The following is a 17,616-nucleotide window of genomic DNA, read 5'->3' as shown; positions in this document are numbered from 1 at the left end:
TGAAAACTAAGCCTTTGAAAGTCAGGGGTCTGTTGTTATTTAAAACAAATTAAAGCCTCCTTATGACATGGGCATCAGGGTTTTATTTAGTTCAGTCTGTATGCTGAGCAAATACCCAGAGAAGCTGGATTCCTGGGAGAATGTCGTTAGCGGTGTTGGAGGAAAGCTTGTTAACCATCGGCGATGTGCAGGTTGCACAGCCTTGCTGGCTGAAAGTGAAAACCCGAGGCACTTGCTGATGACGTCCAGGATGGCAGCCTTCGGTGTGGATTATAACTTAATGCAAAGAAAACTAAAATCCTGATGACTGGACTGATAGGCAACAGCATGAGAAATGTAGAGAAGATTGAAGTTGTCAAGGATTCCATCTTGATTGGATCCACAATAAATTCTCAGGGAAGCATCAGTTAAGAGATCAAATGACATATTGTCTCAGGTAAATGCTCCAGAAGACCTCTTTGGTGTGTTGAAAAGCAAGGAGGTTTCTTTGAGGACTGAAATATGCCTGAGCTACGCTATGGTATTTTCACTTGCATGTGAAAGCTGGAAATTAAATAAGGAAGACTGAAGAAAACGATGCGTTTGAACTATGGTGTTGCTGAAGGATATTGAGTTGCATGGGCTTCCTCAGGGCCACCAAGCTGATTCTTACTCATGGGAACACTATAGGACAGAAGAACTCTGAGGGTTGCCGAAGTTGTAAATCTTTACACGAGGAGAACGTCTCATCCTTCTCCCGAAGGCTGGTGGTTTGGGGGGAGCAAGCATCTGTTTTAGCACAGCTAGAATGTCCCTGGGAGACAAGGACGACAAGGCTTCACCTCACACACTTTGGTCAAATTCTCAGGAGAGACCCGTCCCTGGAGAAAGACCTCATGCTTGTGAATCGAGGGGCAGTGACAAAGAGGAGGGCTCTCAATAAGAGGGACTGACACGGTGGTGGCCACAATGAGTTCAAACAGAGGAGCAACTATGAGAAGGACACAGGACCTGGCAGTGGTTCTTTCCATTGCACATAGGGTCACTGAGAGCCGGAACCGACCTGATGACAACAACAACAACAACAACAATGCCATCCACAAGGCTTGAAGTTCAAACCCACCTGCCACTCCACAAGAAAAAGAGGAGGCTCTCCTCTCTTGTAAAGAGTTACAGCCTCAGAAACCAAACTTCAGAAGCATATATAGTGTTATTACTCAGGACTGTGGTTTGTGTTTTTTCATTTTATTGAACATTGGAGGTATAATGGTTATGTATTTATGTGATGGCCAAATGTTTATCATTCAAACCCACCCAGGAGTTCTATGGGAAAATAATTGGTCTAAATCTATAAATATCTAAGAAAAGTCCATGCAGAAGTTCTACGTAGGTTGTGTGAAATTGAGATGAGTTGGAAATGACTCAATTGTAACCAAGGAAAAATACAGAGACGTTAGATACTATCAAGGACAATTCACTACCTGAAGATAAGTACATCCAGAATGAGACATCAACCTTTTATATTCCAATTCAGTGCCCAATTTACCCAGGGCCTCTCTCAGCAGATACTTCTCAGACGATCTGGAGACCCCTAGAGCAAAGACCCAAAGCTATCTGACACTAATTATATGCTATGACTTATAGTTACAGTCAGAAGAGTAAGCAAATTTGTAAAAACAAATGTCACTCTGTGGATTCCCCCTAAATATTCCTCTTTCTTTCTTGGGAATAATAAAAGAGTTATAAAATATATAAATATACCGATACCTCATTTATTAGTGAAAACTAAAGGAAGTGCCCACAAACAATGTAGAACTATCACCTAGTCACTTGGTATCCTGTTTATGGCAGTGGTAGACTGAACTTACTGTAAGCAAAATGATCCAATTTTCTCCCAAATTTCATAAACAATTAGTATGAAATCCTGATATTAAGAAATGTCATTATAATTTTTGTTCTAGTAATACATAGACCATGTCAAAAACCAGAAGTTCAGAATTCCTCCCTATCCAGCCCCACCCCTGCTAGATGGCTTTTACAAGTTCCACTCTAGAGTTTTCTAGTGATCTCTTTCTTACCTCTTCTCTACTTTAACTCTGTGGATCAGAGACCTTAAAAATCTTTCTTCAACCTTAAAACTCAAATTCACGGTCATTGAGTCCATTTTGACTCATAGTGACTCCAATTACGTGCCAAACTCCACAAGTCAGCCTGCAGCTTGAAGGAACTCCATTTCTACTTGCTTTGGGGACTTGAAAGCCTATGATCTGCCTCATATTCTGGTTCTGCCTTCTTCCGCTGCGTATCCTCTCGTGTCAAAGCTCTCTCTCTTGGATCAAAAAGGTTCAGTGTGTAGAGGTCTCGGGACAAAGGGCACACTTATTTTCTGACTTTTCTCCTGTGCTACTGAAGTGCCCTCTTTCCTGCTTCTGTGGTGGCTTAGTTTATACCAACAGGATGCCAGTCACAATTATTCCTGTCAGCAATCACTGCCAAGTAAATAAGATCAGTGTCTTCCCCCAACTTCTCTTACTCAGTCACACCTCTCAGCCAAAGGGCATTTGGTAGGAGTTACAAAGATTATGGCCAGAAAAGCTGCATTACATAATTCACTGCGGGAACCAGCGCCACAACTGAACAGGTCCCGAGGAGTGGCTTGTGCCATGTGGAAAATAAGGACACAGCACAGCAAGTTCCACGGGCTCACCTTTCCCAATGTCAGGATCAAGACAGCGGATGTATTTTCCAGCTGGTCTATATGGCCATGGCGCTTGCAAGCCTCCAACAGCACGCATGTTCTAGGGTGGGCAGGTGCTAGAGTGTGTCAACAGCTCAACCTTGGATGCCCCTTAGTTGGCTTAACCTTGGATGGCCCTGAGCTCTCTACAGGGGAACAATCTACAGTCAGTAGCAGAAGAAGGCATTGGATGGGAGTCAGCTATACTTTGGGTGGGAGGGCAAAGAGAATCCGATTAGTCTTAAAGATAGGTCACCGCTGGCTGTATACTGAACAGCCATACACAAGGAAAAGACATCTTTAAAGTAGCACTTTTATGGGGGAGAACGTGGGGACGTTTTTTAGTCTGGAGAACGTGTATTTGATGTCATCTCTCTCTTGGAACTGTGGAGATCTTTCTCTAGTTAGAGCCAGGCTTCCAGACTCCAGTTATGAACTCAGAGGTTAGACTGCATTGTTCTCTTGCAGGTTCTCAGTTTCCCACAATTCACTGCACTGTAATAACTGCCATAGTATTGTAGGTTTCTACTAGCTACCTCTGGGTCATTAACTAAGTCATGTAAGGAGTAAAAGTTATCCTGTCTTTCCACTTCCTGCCACACATTTACATGGCCTAGGGTGTTAGGATTGATAATCCATTTTTTAAAACTGAAACAAGCATAATCATTTGTTCTAAAAGTTAAAATACTAAATAGGATTTTATGAGATTATAATCAGCTAATATATTAAAATACTATTATGACTATTTTTATTTTTCTTAGCTACCTATTACATATCCTAGTAACAAAAATCAATTTGTCCTTATGAAATAGTGCCACTGACACCACCAGAAGAAGGAATAATGTGGCATTGCCTGAGATTAAAAAATACTGATTCCCGATTCCCACCTCAAGCGTGTCTCAGATAATCGGCCTGGAATGTGGACAGGACAATGTGAATTTTGAAGACTCTACAGTAAATTCTCGTTTACAGCCAACGTTGAAAACCACTGATGCTGGTCAGAAAGGAAAAGTACATGAGTATCTACCTCTTATTAATCACTTTTTCAAATGTAGAAGGAAGACCACTGACTTAGAGGGAGAAGACACGTTTTAAAACAAGGGAAACAAAGCGCTGAGGAAGAGCTTTGGCCTGGTTTTCTTGGGCACGTCATAAGCTCAGGATAATGCCCTGCCACGACTACCTTTAGCTTTGCATAATCCCTTCATGACTAGTGGTAAGCAGAAGTGCCCTCATACCTTAGGGATGGGCGAACCACAATATAGTTCATGGTGCTGATGAGGGACTGTAACTAGGCAGTCACCAGGTGGTGAGTAAAGCAAGCCTGAGAAGGAAAACCAGGCTAAAACTATACAGGTACATGCCAAAATGGTACGTTTCCAAGAGCATGAGTGTGAATTGGGTCCCCTAGATTTGTGTACTGTAGAAATTTGATCCTGGAGTAGAAAAGGATGAGATGACCCACAAGAACCTTGAATTTAATATTAAACACCGTTGGACTGCAGGGTTAACTAGAATCAATGAGGGGTGGAATCATCGGAGAAAATCATTGAGTAGACTGGGCCAGAAAGAAGAGACCAAATTAAAGGAAAGAAGAGTGTCTAAAGATTAGGTGGGAAAGGGAATTGACAGAAAATTTAGAGATTGATGAAAAAAAAAAAGAAATATGAAGTGTTGAGAATATGCATTAATGAAATTAAATTCCTGAAGTTACCTTAAATTTTGGATCAATTTAGTTTCCACTTTTGCTACACAGCAAGATCAGGGCTTTTAAAGGATTATTCTAGCTACCAAAGCAAATACACTTGCATTTCATTTTTGATTTCTGAGTTAAGAAGTATATACATTTGATCATATAGTATACGATGGCCACCTGTCTTTCCCATAGAATATCTTGTTCTTACTGTTAGGTGCCACGGAGCTGACTTTGACTCACAGTGACCCACATATAACCCAACAGAACACTGCAAGGTCCTGCACCACCCTCACATTCATTGCTACGTTTCGGCGCACTGATGCCGTCACTGTTTCCATCTATTTCTTTGATATTTAGACCTCTGTTTCTCTACCATATTTCCTCATAGTTTCTATTTCCTGGTATTTTTGTTCAATTCAGTGTTTCAACTACCATGATTGATTTTAGTTTCAAGTTTTGAAATTACGTGTTTCATTTTCAGAGCTTCTTTATTTGTCAATGTTGCCATTCTCTCCTCTAATATTTCAGATTTGATTTTTTAGTGATTACCAATTATAGGAATTGTTTTTAACCATCTTCTTATAAGTATTATTAAAGTTTAATTCTATACTTTAAATGTTATATTATGCCATTTCTTTCTGCCTTTCTATCATTCTTTCTTTCACGCTTAGTGGTTCCTAATACATTTGGTTGTTCTAGGTTGCCATTCATAGTGAAAAATGAGAAAAAAAGGGTAATACAAATTCCTTGTGCTAGGAAATATGTGTCTGTTTCCCAGTCAACATCTTTCATGAAGAATATAGCTGATTGGGCAGGGAGTATCCTATACAAGTAAATGGTGTATACTGATGGACAAGTTTTCCCTTAGGGTAAATGGCCAAAGAAATCAGATGTCAGGGGGTAGGCCCCAAAGGCCAGAATAAGGGCATATATCAGCGATAATAGATTCCATATAAATATATTTAATTTTCTTCTCTTAGCCAATTTAAAAATTTTAATTGAGCTCCCTGATGGCTTGGGTGCCAGACTAGAAAAGCTGGTGTTTTGGTTATTACAAAGAAAACCTTTATTAACTCCATGTTTCCTGCTCTTTTTCATACCTGACCTTTGTATTGCCTGCTGACATTATATCTCGGTCTGCTCATCATTGTCCCAGATTATGCCAGCATCAAATCCACTGTAATTATCAATGCTCTCACCTTTTAATCGTCAAAGTGCCCCAGTGAAGAACTTAAAATGCTGCATAGCACCAACCTTTTCCCCATTGCTTGTGATGCTATTGATTGGCCCTGTTGCGAGGATTTGTGATTTCTTTGAATTGAGTTGCTAGCCCGATCGATCGAAGCTGCAGCCCTTGATTTTCATCCGCGAAGCTTCACGTGCTCTTCTTCCCTTTCAGCGAGCGACGCTGTTGTCATCTGCATAGTGTAGGCTGGCCACAGGCCTTCCTCCAGTGCTGACGCTGTGCTCGTCTGCAGACAATCGGCTTCTCAGATTACTTGTGCCAGTACAGAAGTGGAACACTGCATGCGTTGCCATCAGAGACTATGTGAAACAGGATGGCATGCTCTCAGCACACTTATTCCATTTGTATGCCATGAAAATTACCTGAGAAACTAGACCGTATAAAGAAGAATGTGGCGTCTGGATGAGACGTGCTGTCAGGAGAGGCCAGGCCCAGGAGAAGGGCATCCTGCTAAGTCAAGTACAGGAGCAATGAACAAGAGGAAGGCCCTCCAGGAGATGGGCAGATGCAGTGACTCCAAAAATGGGGTCAAGCCCGGGAACACATGTGAGGATGGAGCAGGACCAGGCACGCTTTCATTCTGTTTTGTACAGGGCTGCGATGGGTTGGAATCCACCCAATGGCAACTAACAACAATTTGGCTCTTGGCCTTCCTGCCATGATGCATCTTCTTCTTATGTTCATAAACAGAGTTGCTAGTGACTATAGTAATTTCTTCAAACAACAACAAAATAAGCCCTGGTATTTATCTTAATGAATAAAGATCAGAATCATTGTGTAAAGCTCTCTATCCTTGTATTAAGAAAGAAATTGGCACTGTGGCTTGCTTAGAAGTCTATAGCTGAGCTGATGATGGAATTGAAGACTATGTAAAAGACTAGATGTTTGGAGTAACTAAGGGAAGAATTAAAGAGTGAACAAGCAGAGGATTCAAGAGGAGCTTAAAAATAACAAAGGAGGTATGAAAACTGCCTCCCAATACTCCTGGGATGCTGGCCACATGGACCAGGTTGATTTCAGTCCCTCTGAGGGGCAGAAGTGGGATGAAGAAGTGTAAGCTACAGGAAAACCGAGTTCCGTTAACTATCAGTCATTTTTGTTCCACCATTAGAACATCTGAGGAGAAAAGACTGCAGTGGGAAACTCCCCACCACCCACCTTCCTTGTGCGAAGCCATCGCCCCAGACAGGCAGGCAATGATGGGCTCTTGTGCACAAGGGGACAAAACTCGGTGCCCTCCAGGGTCAATTCCAACTCTAAAGATATTCCTATTGGGAGAATCGCATTTCGAAACAAAGCTAAATTAACATGGGAGGAGGAGGTGCATTTTAAAATTAATTTTTAAACATTTTATTAGGGGTGCATACAACTCTTATCACAATCCATACATACATCAATTGTGTAAAACACATCTGTACATTCAATGCCCCCATCATTTTCAACGCATTTGCCCTCCACTTAAGCCCTTTGCATCAGGTCCTCTTTTTTTCCCTTCCCTCCCCGCTCCCCCCCTCATGTCCAACTTCTCCCTTCACCCCTTTTTCTGTTGTCCACCCCCAAGGGAGGAGGTCACATGTAGATCCTTGTAATCAGTTTCTTCTTTCCAACCCCCTCTACCCTCCCAGTATCCCCCCTAACACCCCTGGTCCTGGAGATATCATCTACCCTGGATTTCCTGTGCCCCCAGTTCCTATTGGAGGTGTATTTTTTTATGTGTACTGTACTTTCTTAGCAACTCCACTTCTATGCAGTTGCAAGGGAAAGACAACATGGCATAAAGACTGCTGGCCCCCAGACAACAAAGGTCAGCTTCAGGCCCTGCCAAACAAACATGCAACCCTTGGCCCTTAACTCTGATGGCCCCAATTCCTGTAACTTTCAATTGGAGTCCAGACTTCCATGTGGGAAAATGTTTTTAAACCGTGATAGCTGACCCTGTGTGTCTTCAGCTTAACCACCAGCTATTCAGAGAAGGAAAAGTATCAGTTCATGTAACTTTGGCAATAGAGAAACATTTGCATGAAGGCCTCTATCAAAGATCATTTTTGTGGATTTTCTGACTGCTGCATCATTAAGTTTGCAATAATCCTTGTAACGTATCTTGTTATATAACAGTTTCACCAGTAATACCTTTTTCTTCTCTCTTGATCTTAACTCATTTAGAGGTACATTCCGTACCAATGCAACTCAGTTCCATGATTCAAAACTGTTCTTCTAGCATGGAGAGTCTAGTTTCTTTGGGATTATTGTATTCAAAGCAATAACAGTGCAGTCTTACTATACTTAATTTGTCTTCTTTTTCTGTGCAAAATTAACAATATCGAAAACAGAAATGATGGATCAAATCCTCATATGTCTCACCTAGAGAAAAATTTACTCTGCAACTACCTTTTTGAAAACGAATTTGTACCTCCAACATTAGGTCATATTTTATAGGAAGCAATGAGTTTATTTATAGGTGTTTGGCATCAACTTTGTAAGCATGATCCATGGCATTACCACGCTCAGAGCATATTTCCCACAGGTAAAAATTTTTATCTTAAATAGTGATTGTGATGGTGCATGTGTGTATTTGTGTGTATTTATGTGTAGATGTATATATGACGGGGATTCACAATATTTTTGGAAAAATTAAATGATAGTTGAATTTTCCACACACCTTTTCTTCTGAGAACCCTTATATATATTTATATATGTGTGTGTATATGCACATATATACACACATAGACCTTCATTCACACATGACAAATTCCTGCCCACACATATGTATATACTATTTATCATAGGCACATCTCCATACCTATGAATCACTACTCAAAAAGAACCTATTCACTTGAGATAAAAGAAATTCTAATCAAAGAGTGGTATTCTTTGATTTTATCTGAAAAAAGATAGCAATGGATTTATAACAGTTAGTTCCCCTAATTGGGGAACCACATTGTGGTATGGAGAAATAGAAAATATAGAATATTTTGTTATCCCAATACTCAAGACCTGAGCCTCTCACTGGGTGCATAAGGAAAGTGCATATCTCACACCATCTGCTGAAATAAAATGCACATGCGGCTATTGAGATAGGAATGGGGTCACTAGTCACCATCACTTCAAAAACACAGCAATTCTGTATTTCAATTAATTAATTTAGCTCATCTGTTCATATCCACTGTTCTGAACTACAAAGCAAGCACACCAGCTAGTTTCTAACAATGGAAAGATAATATTGAATGGAAAACTAAGAGGCTTGCAAACAAACTGTTTGCCATTTGGGCTAACTTGATGCTGCCCAAAAAGGGCCCTCTGATGGAAATCAATTAAAAGGAGCCAAACATTGACCTCCCTTGAGAGTGAGAGCTTAAATAGCCTACCTCCCAACAATGGCCCAAAGACAGTCACACCCTGGAGGCCTCATAAATATTCGAAGAACACCCTCAGAAGGAGGGCCAGGAGGAGGAGCGATAGCTTTTCTTCCTCACAGCCTTCCATGAGTTGCTTTTCAAGCTCTTTATCAAAATTGCTCAGGTCTTTAACTAATCTCCCACAAGGACTCAAAAGCCTTAAGTTAATTACACGTTGCTGAGATATGCAGGATGAGATGGGAAAAACAAAGCTTTTGAAAGGGGGAAAATTCTCTAGCCATCTGCTAGTGGTATTATTCAAAGCTCAATAGGGGAGAATAAAGAGGGTAGCTAGCCAGGGTGAAAGGTACAGGATTTCTTTAATTACTGGGTCAAGGAGACCATTGCTGCTTGGAATGCCAGGAAAAATTGGGCAAACAAGCTAGAGAGCTAAGCAACAACAACATTGCTTAGTGATTGAGCAAAGTCAACAGAGAGACTACCACAAGCGGGACATATTTTGAGAGAGAAAGGGGGAATTAAGGCAGCTTGGCTTAGAAAAACACCCTTAATTAAAAATCACAGGACATTTTTAGAGCGGAGAGAAAGAGATGCTCTTAATTTGGAGTTAGGTTTTGGAACAACTTCTACATTTTTCCCCAGGTTATCTGTTTACTAAAGATGGTTGCAGATGGAGTCCTGGGAAACCCTTTTTCTTTGATGTGATCAGGCAGACAGTTGCTTCTGTTATATTTGGCAATCTAGGTGAATAACCATTTTTTTTAACTTTAAATGTTTGATTTTTTTGTTAATGCTCCAGGTGTTGCTTCAATATGGCGAGCAGTTTGTGCGCATTGCTCTGAAGGCCCCTTTTCAGCTTCTCCGTTTCTTTTTAACGCAATGAAACACTTGAGATTCAGTTGAGAAAGCATGAACTTTAGAAGACTAACTTACATGAGATCGGGGTTGCTAAATAAAATTTGGTTTTACTGTGAGTGGGTAACTCCGACAAGATGAGCGAACTACACTCAAACACTGATTTCTTTCTCTTGTCTTTGAGATAGCCTTCTGCATGAGAGGGCTTCAAAAGGTTTGTGGACATTTTCCATGACCTTTTCATTCCATTTTTCCATACGCTTTATGAAGCTCTGTCATATTACTCTGTTTGCTCTCGGTGTCTGCAGATGAGCCAAATGATTCAAATGAAGCCGGGAGATGTTTTGTTATTTCTTGCTCAACAAAAGGCAGGGAGAAATGACAATGTCACCAATGAATGACTGACGATGCCTTAGATTTTCCAGAGGCTTGTTTTCCAATAAACAAGCAGTTCTTAGCTCTTGTGCACCTCTGCCCTGGCCTGTGGGCTCCTCTGGTCCTTCCTCCACAAGGCCCCATAGATTTCCTACATTATGAATTGAGGGCATATAGGCTACTTTCAGACATACTGTGGAGTAGAGGTATTCATTCTTCTTCGTTTCTTTTTTTAATATTTGAAGTGAGCTTATTTTTCACTAAAGACTCCAAGTCCATTTCCGTTTTACTCCCCCACCCCCCACCTGACCCTCCTTCTTAACACAGCTACTACACTGCTCAGTTTCCCAGTTGAAGTTTCGGAGCATCCGTGGTACACAAAGACCTCTCCTACCACAGTGCCTGGTTAGAGTCAGCTGGTTCACTTTGATTTCCCTGTGCTTTAAAAGTGTCATCCTGGGTGTAGCAACTGTAGAGTTACCTGAAAACTTATTAGAAAAGCATATTCTTGCCTACCTGCCAGCCCCCTGATTGGTTAACCGCTAATCTTATTGAATAGGAATTTCAAGGAGTCAAAACAAAAATCACATTGATCCTATAGGACAAAGTAAAATTGCCCCACAGTGAGTAAAAAGAGAATGGTCTTTTACTATATTATGACAGCCTTTATACAATCTACACTCCATCCCAAAAGGGCCTTTAGATGGATTTTTAAATTATTATACTAACTTACAACTTGACTTGTTTTGCAGAAGGTCAGATATATGAGATGAAACTCTTTACATATAAACTTTTATAACACTACAACCAGGACTCATGGCAGAAAGGAAATTAATTGTTCAATTTTTCCTTTCCTTTTTTTTGAAAATTAGCATTTCCAGTGATAATTTTATAACATGTATACTTGTAAATGAAATTGTTTTATTTGAAGAATAAATGAAATCACTCAATTTGACAGGTTGTTATATGTGTATATCAACCTTAAAACCTAGACCTTTACAAGGTCCAGACCTTCACAAGACCTTTGAAAAACTGAAAGGAACGGAACTAAATCCCCCTTATTGACCATGTTCAGCAGAAAGTAGCCATGGTTACATCCACCCATGACCCAGTAACTTATGTCCATGCTCTTTGAGTAGGGAAAAATAGACAATGAGATTAGGGGAACAGGGGTTGTCTCAAAAGTGACTCACCAATTGCAAGGAAGAGCAAGCCACACTTACAAAAGGAAATGGAATTTCCTAAGAGATGTCATGTGCTATAAGCCTACAGGAAAAACACGGACAGAAGAATCAGTTACATTACTTTCACACTTAAGAGCACTCACTAAGAGTCCGCCAACACAGAACCACGCCCTCCTCCCAAGTGCAGGTGGAAAGAGACCAGGTGGGGAAGAAGGGTCTACAAGATTAAAGACAGAGACCATGAAACCTTTTCCCATGCCGCCTCTCTAGAGCTGGCTTGCTCTTGTCTGTGAGAACATATTATTAAAAACTTTACTTTCACTCATAAAAATTTACTTTTATTCACCTTCCTGCTTTTGCCATGTGAATTCTTTCTGTGCCAAGAAGCAAGAACCAAGAAAAAGAATCTCATACCGTAAGATTCCCATTTCTTGTTTTACCATTTTCATCCATTCTTTTTCCCTGGCCTAGCTCTTCTAGGCTTTTGAGTTTTATCCCTCAACACACGCTGCTCTGTACATCTTGTTTAGTTGATTGTTATAGTGAGTGTCTACCACCCTGATGTTATAGTTTTTTTTATCTTCCTGAAAGGTGAGTTTATGGATGAGTTAAGTGACATGCCTTAAGCGAGTATAAAGGCCAAAGTCTTGGGAGCTTTGCCAATCCTTATCAGGACAGCAAGCCTATTTTTGGCTTTTTGTTGTTGTTTTCTATAGCTTAGAGGTGTGTTCTACATTTTTCTAACAATCCATCCAGGATGCCCCATGGTGAGCCTTTTTTAAGGCTGTCAGCAGTGCTAACTGTTCTAGTTCATCATCTAGTTCATTTGGTCTCAGGATTGTGGAGCCTGAGTTCACATGGTCCTTAAGTCCTTTGTACTGATTATTTCCACACAGGTTTCGTTTCCTTCCCTCTTCTTTACTCTGGGCTGTGGTAAACCAACATTTACAGCTTTGATGGTCTGGTCATTCAAAAGTTTTAAGACTCTAAACATTGTTGTCACTACTACCAAAGTACAGTGTAGAAGAACCCTGTCTGTGGCCTTTACTATGCCACTTGACCTTGATATAGCCTAAGGCTGTGGTCCTGAGCACCCAAGTCAAGCAATTAATTCTCTCGAGGTATTTGGTTTTGATTGAGAAGTTTTCATAACTCTGCCCCCTACACTGACATTCATTTAGTCTTTTCTTTCTTTCCACTTTTAAAAATGACTATTTACCCCCTTCATGTATGAGATGTTTGATATCATCCCACAACCTCTGGTCTGTTGTGGTCATGAGTGTCCTTGTATTTATGAGATGGTCTCTAAGTTTTGGTGCTATATGCTCAAATTTGCCATATATCTCTGCTGGACTTATTTTGGTTTCCATAAGTTTATCTTGGAACTTACATAGGATCAGTTAAAGTTCTCTTTGTATTTGCTTTTTATTTGACCGAAAATTCTGAATATTTTCCTAGTCTCTTTCTCCATGGATTAGTCAACTTGATTAATTGTAGTCCATCCAGTGAGATCCACATTCCATATGTATAACCATCATTTATGCGGTTAAAAACAGTTATTGGCAATTAAATGTACATACATACGAATATATGAGGGCTAAGTAAAAAACTATTGCTACAAAATTTTTACAGCCTCTATTAAGCAATGTCAGTGCCATCCAGTCAACACTGACTCCTAGCGACCTTATAAGACAAGGTAGAATTGCCCTATGTGAGTTTCTGAGACTTGTTAATAGTCATGGGAGTAGATATAACCATCTGTCACCTGAAGAGCTTTTGGTGGTTTTGAACTACTAACCTTTCAGATTTCTGCACAACGTGTTACCAACTATTGAGTTGATGGTATCGGGGTTTTTTTTTAAAGCAAAATATCAAAATTTGAGAGTTTTTTCCTAATAATATACTCTATTTAGTCTATATACTACTGAAGGCAGGCTTTCTATATCTCTATTCCTTCCCTGAAGAACTTTGCACTGTTCAGTTTATGCCACATCAAAATTGCAGTTCTGGTATCCTCAAGGGAATCAAAGTTTTCTTCTCTGAAATCTTCAAGTTCAGGGAAGATTAGGCTACAGGGAAGAAGGGAGTCATGTTCCATAACAATGTTCTCATTGGACAGTCCTTGATACCCTCACATCACTGTTGTGATGGGAGAAAAATTGTCATGTAACATGACTGGCATTTTTCTCATAAATGCTACTTTTAATTTTCTTAAAATGTCTTCCTAATAAGCCTCCTTCCTTTGGAGTTACAGAAACTGTTATAACCTTGAGAGGCGATTTTCCAGTCTTGAATTTTGACAGGTCCAGGATAGTCTGACAGAAGCTACAGTTTTGATTGGACCTAGTTCTTTGAATCATATGGGTAAAACCAAGGTTCAGTCTCAGTTATAATCAATTCTATAAAATAGTTATTAGGTTCAATCTTACTTAAAAAAAAAGAGAGAATGGAAAAAGCAGGTCCTTCAGATAGCCAAACTTTGTGAGTTTCTTTTTTTAGTATTCTTTGTATGAAGACAGCACAACAAATTACCCATGTATATTTGACCTCAAAATGTGAGTGAGGAGAAGCTGGCTGTTCAAAGTTGGCCATGGTGACCTGAGCCTTGTGGAAGGGGATCCTTGGAACCTTCGTTTGCTGAAGAGATGCGATTCAAGGTAAGAAGGAAAAACTACTAAAACTTGCTAATGATTGGAACTTAGAATGTGTAAAGTATGAATCTAAGAAAATTAAAAGTCATAACAAATGCAATGGAATGCATAAAGATTGCAATCCCAGGCATTAATTAGATGAAATGGACTGGTGATAGCCAGTTTGCATTATAGAACCATGATTGACTAGGCTGGGAATGGTACCATCAAGAGGAATGGGGTGGCATTCATTGTCAAAAATGGCATCACAAAATGAATCATAAAGTACTGTCTGTGATAGGACTATATCTATCTGTCTTCAAGGAAATACATCAATACAACTATTATTCAAGTTTAAGTACCAACTACAAAAGCTAGTGATAAAGGAATTGAAGGATTCTACTAACATCTTCAGTCTGAAATTGATCCAACATGAAATCAAGATACATTGATAATTATTGGTGATTGGAATGCAAAAGCTGGAAACAAAGAAGAAGGAACCGTAGTTAGAAAATATGCACTTGGAGATAAGAATGATGCTGGAGAGTACATGATAGAATGTTGCAAAACCAATGACTTGCTGATAGCTGTGTTCCTCTGGGTAGACTCGAGAAACAAATCCAGAGACACTCTTATGTGTATAAGACAGAGCTTTATATACAAGAGCAATTGAATATTGGGAAAACACCCCAGCCCAGTCCAAATCAAATCCATAAGTCTGATATTAGCCCATATGTCCAATATCAATCTATAAATTCCTCTTCAGACTCACTAAACACATGCAATGATGTTGAGTGCAGGAAGAGCACAGGCCAGTGGGTGGAAAATCTTGTGGATCCAGTGGTGGTGGAAGCATCTTAGTGCTGGCATGGGCCTCCACATGGCTCCTTCAGCTCCAAGGCTCTGGTTCTATCAGTGTGTCTCCATGTGGCTTGTTGTCAGTAATGTCTTGCAGGGAGTGAGACTTTGTTCTACCGCCAGCAAGCTATTTATCTCCTTAGTACCTTCAAATAGGGTCATCAAGCTGCGACCTGATTGACAGGCTAACCCCCACCCCTTCACTGTTAAGTCTCAAATTGACAACAGATTAGGTATTACCACAATAGCAAATACCCTTTTTTTTTTTAAAAAAAAGCATTTTATTAGGGGCTCATACAACTCTTTTCACATCATTTGTGTCCAGCACATTCGTACATATGTTGCCATCATCATTCTCAAAACACCTGCTTTCTACTGGAGCCCTTGGTATCAGCTCCTCATTCACGCCCCCTCCTTCTCTGCTCTCCCTCCCCCTGAACCCTTGATAATTTATAAATTATTATTTTATCATAGCTTACACAATCTGATGTCTCCCTAACCCAGTTCTCCGCTGTCTGTCCCCCAGAGAGGAGGTTATATGTAGACCTTGTCATCTGTTCCCTCTTTCTCCCTCACCCTCCCTCCACCCTCCAGATATCGCCACTCTCACCACTGATCCTGAGGGGTTCATCTTTCATCTGTCCTGGATGAACCTGGAAATAACTTTTCTTAATAAAAACTACAATAATACATATGGAATTCTCGAGATGGAATACACAGATATCAAATTGACTACATTTGAGATGATGGAGAAGCTCAATATCAGGCCAGGGTCTGGTAGTGGCAGAGACCACTGATTGTTCATGTGAATGTTTAGGTTAAAGCTGATGAAAAGTAAACAAGTCCATGATACCCAAAATACAACCTTGAATCTATTCCACCTGAATTTTGAGACTATCTCAGGAATAGATTGGACACATTGAACATTATTGACCAAAGGCCCGATGAGCTGTGGGAAACATCTAGAATCTCATGAAGCAAACAAAAGGTCATCCAAAAGACAGAAATGGAAGAAAAGGTCAAAATGGATGCTAGAAGAGACTGTGCCACTTGCCCTTCATGGTCGAGCGGTTAGAGCAAATGGGGGAAAAATGCTGATGTCAAAGAACTGAATAGAAAATTTCAAAGGCAACTCCAGAAGACAGGGTCAAATATTATAATGGAGTGTGCAAACATCTAGAATTAGAAAAACAAAAGAAAAAATACACTCTGCATATCATAAACTGAAAAAAAAAAACCACACCCTGAGACAGAACTAAAGGTTTCAGTTAGGATGTTGCAAGATTCCAGGGGCAAAATATTGGCTGAAACAGGAGGCATCCAAAGAAGGAGGAAAGAGCACACAGAGTGATGGCATCAAAACCACCAGCTGACGTTCCACTCCTTTGGGAGGTTGCAGTTGAGGAAGAAACAATGGTGCTCAAGGAAGATGTTCAAGCGCACTGTAAACATTAGCCCAAAACCACAGCTTCAGGAACTGATGGAATACCCACTGAAATATTTCAATAAGCTGATGAAGAACTAGAAGCACTCACCCCTCAATGCCAGGAAATTTGAAAAACAGCTACTTTTTCAACTGACTGGAAATGAGCCATATTTTTGCCCATTCCAAAACATGTGATCCAACAGAATACTCAAACTACAGAACAATATCATTGATACTGCATGCAAGTAAAATTTTGCTGATGATCAGTAAACAAAGGTTCCAGTAGAATAGTGATAGGAAACTGCCACAGGTTCAGATCAGATTTAGAAGAGGACATGGAACAAAGGATTTCATCACTGATGTCAGAGTGATCGTGGATGAAAGCACAAGATACTACAAAATGTTTACTAGTTGAGTTAGTTAAAGTTTATTGTGCCAACCTGGACATTGAACACATGTGTGGATAATTGAAGGGCGGAGAGATAAATAGCTCAGTGAGCCTCACCTTTCGAATTCTTGGGTCTCTTGGTTTGTGATGATCAGACCAGGCTGCAGCTGCCTTAGCTAGTTCCCTGCTTCAGCTGGTAAGGTTCACTTCATGCAAGACATGCCTGAGGAGAAGCTGCATGGACCTAACCTGATGGAGCCCTGGGTGCTGAAGCAGCCATGTGGAGACCCCTGCAAGTGCTGAGATGCTTACACATTCACTGATTCAGCTTTCCTCCTGCAGTTGGCGTCATTGCTTGTCTTTTGTGAGATGGAGGAGGACTTTGTGGATTGGTGTTGGGCAGATGGGTTAACGTTGGACTTGTGGGCTTGGGCAGCACTGGGTTGGGATGTTTTCTTGATGTGCATTTAACCTTTGAAAAAAACTCTCCCTTATACATGAGTTTCTGTCGATTTGTTTCTGTAAATTACCCAGACTAACACACGAGTGTTTTGTTGACAACTCCACAGCATTTAAGTCTGTGGACCAAAATGAACTATGGATAACCTTGAACAGAATGGGGGTTCCAGAACACTTCAGAATTTGTACAGGGATTCAGAGGCAGCTGTGCAAAAGAACAAAGCCACATTGCATGGCTTACAATCAGGAATGGTGTGTTGTGTCCTTGCTGTATCCCCTCATAGTTCAACCTGTATGCGGAGCAAACAATCAGAGGAACTGAATTATATGAAGAGCATTGTATCAAGTTTAGAGGAATGCTTGTAAACAATCTGATATGTAAATAAGACAACCTTGCTTGCTGAAAGTGAGGAGGACTTGAACACTT

At 40.4% G+C, this 17,616-nt stretch overlaps 1 protein-coding gene across 1 annotated transcript in view; it reads right to left on the bottom strand.

The window, feature by feature from the left end:
• The window catches only part of LOC142422460 (ADP-ribose glycohydrolase MACROD2-like), a 971,437-nt gene that overhangs the window by 25,089 nt on the left and 928,732 nt on the right, over nucleotides 1-17,616 (bottom strand). The gene's annotated exons all lie outside the window — the stretch shown is intronic.

Source organism: Tenrec ecaudatus, chromosome 12 (genome assembly GCF_050624435.1).
Source record: "Tenrec ecaudatus isolate mTenEca1 chromosome 12, mTenEca1.hap1, whole genome shotgun sequence".
Taxonomy (NCBI): domain Eukaryota; kingdom Metazoa; phylum Chordata; class Mammalia; order Afrosoricida; family Tenrecidae; genus Tenrec; species Tenrec ecaudatus.
The sequence above is the reverse complement of the archived record's forward strand: the minus strand, read 5'-3'. Positions and strand labels throughout refer to the sequence as shown.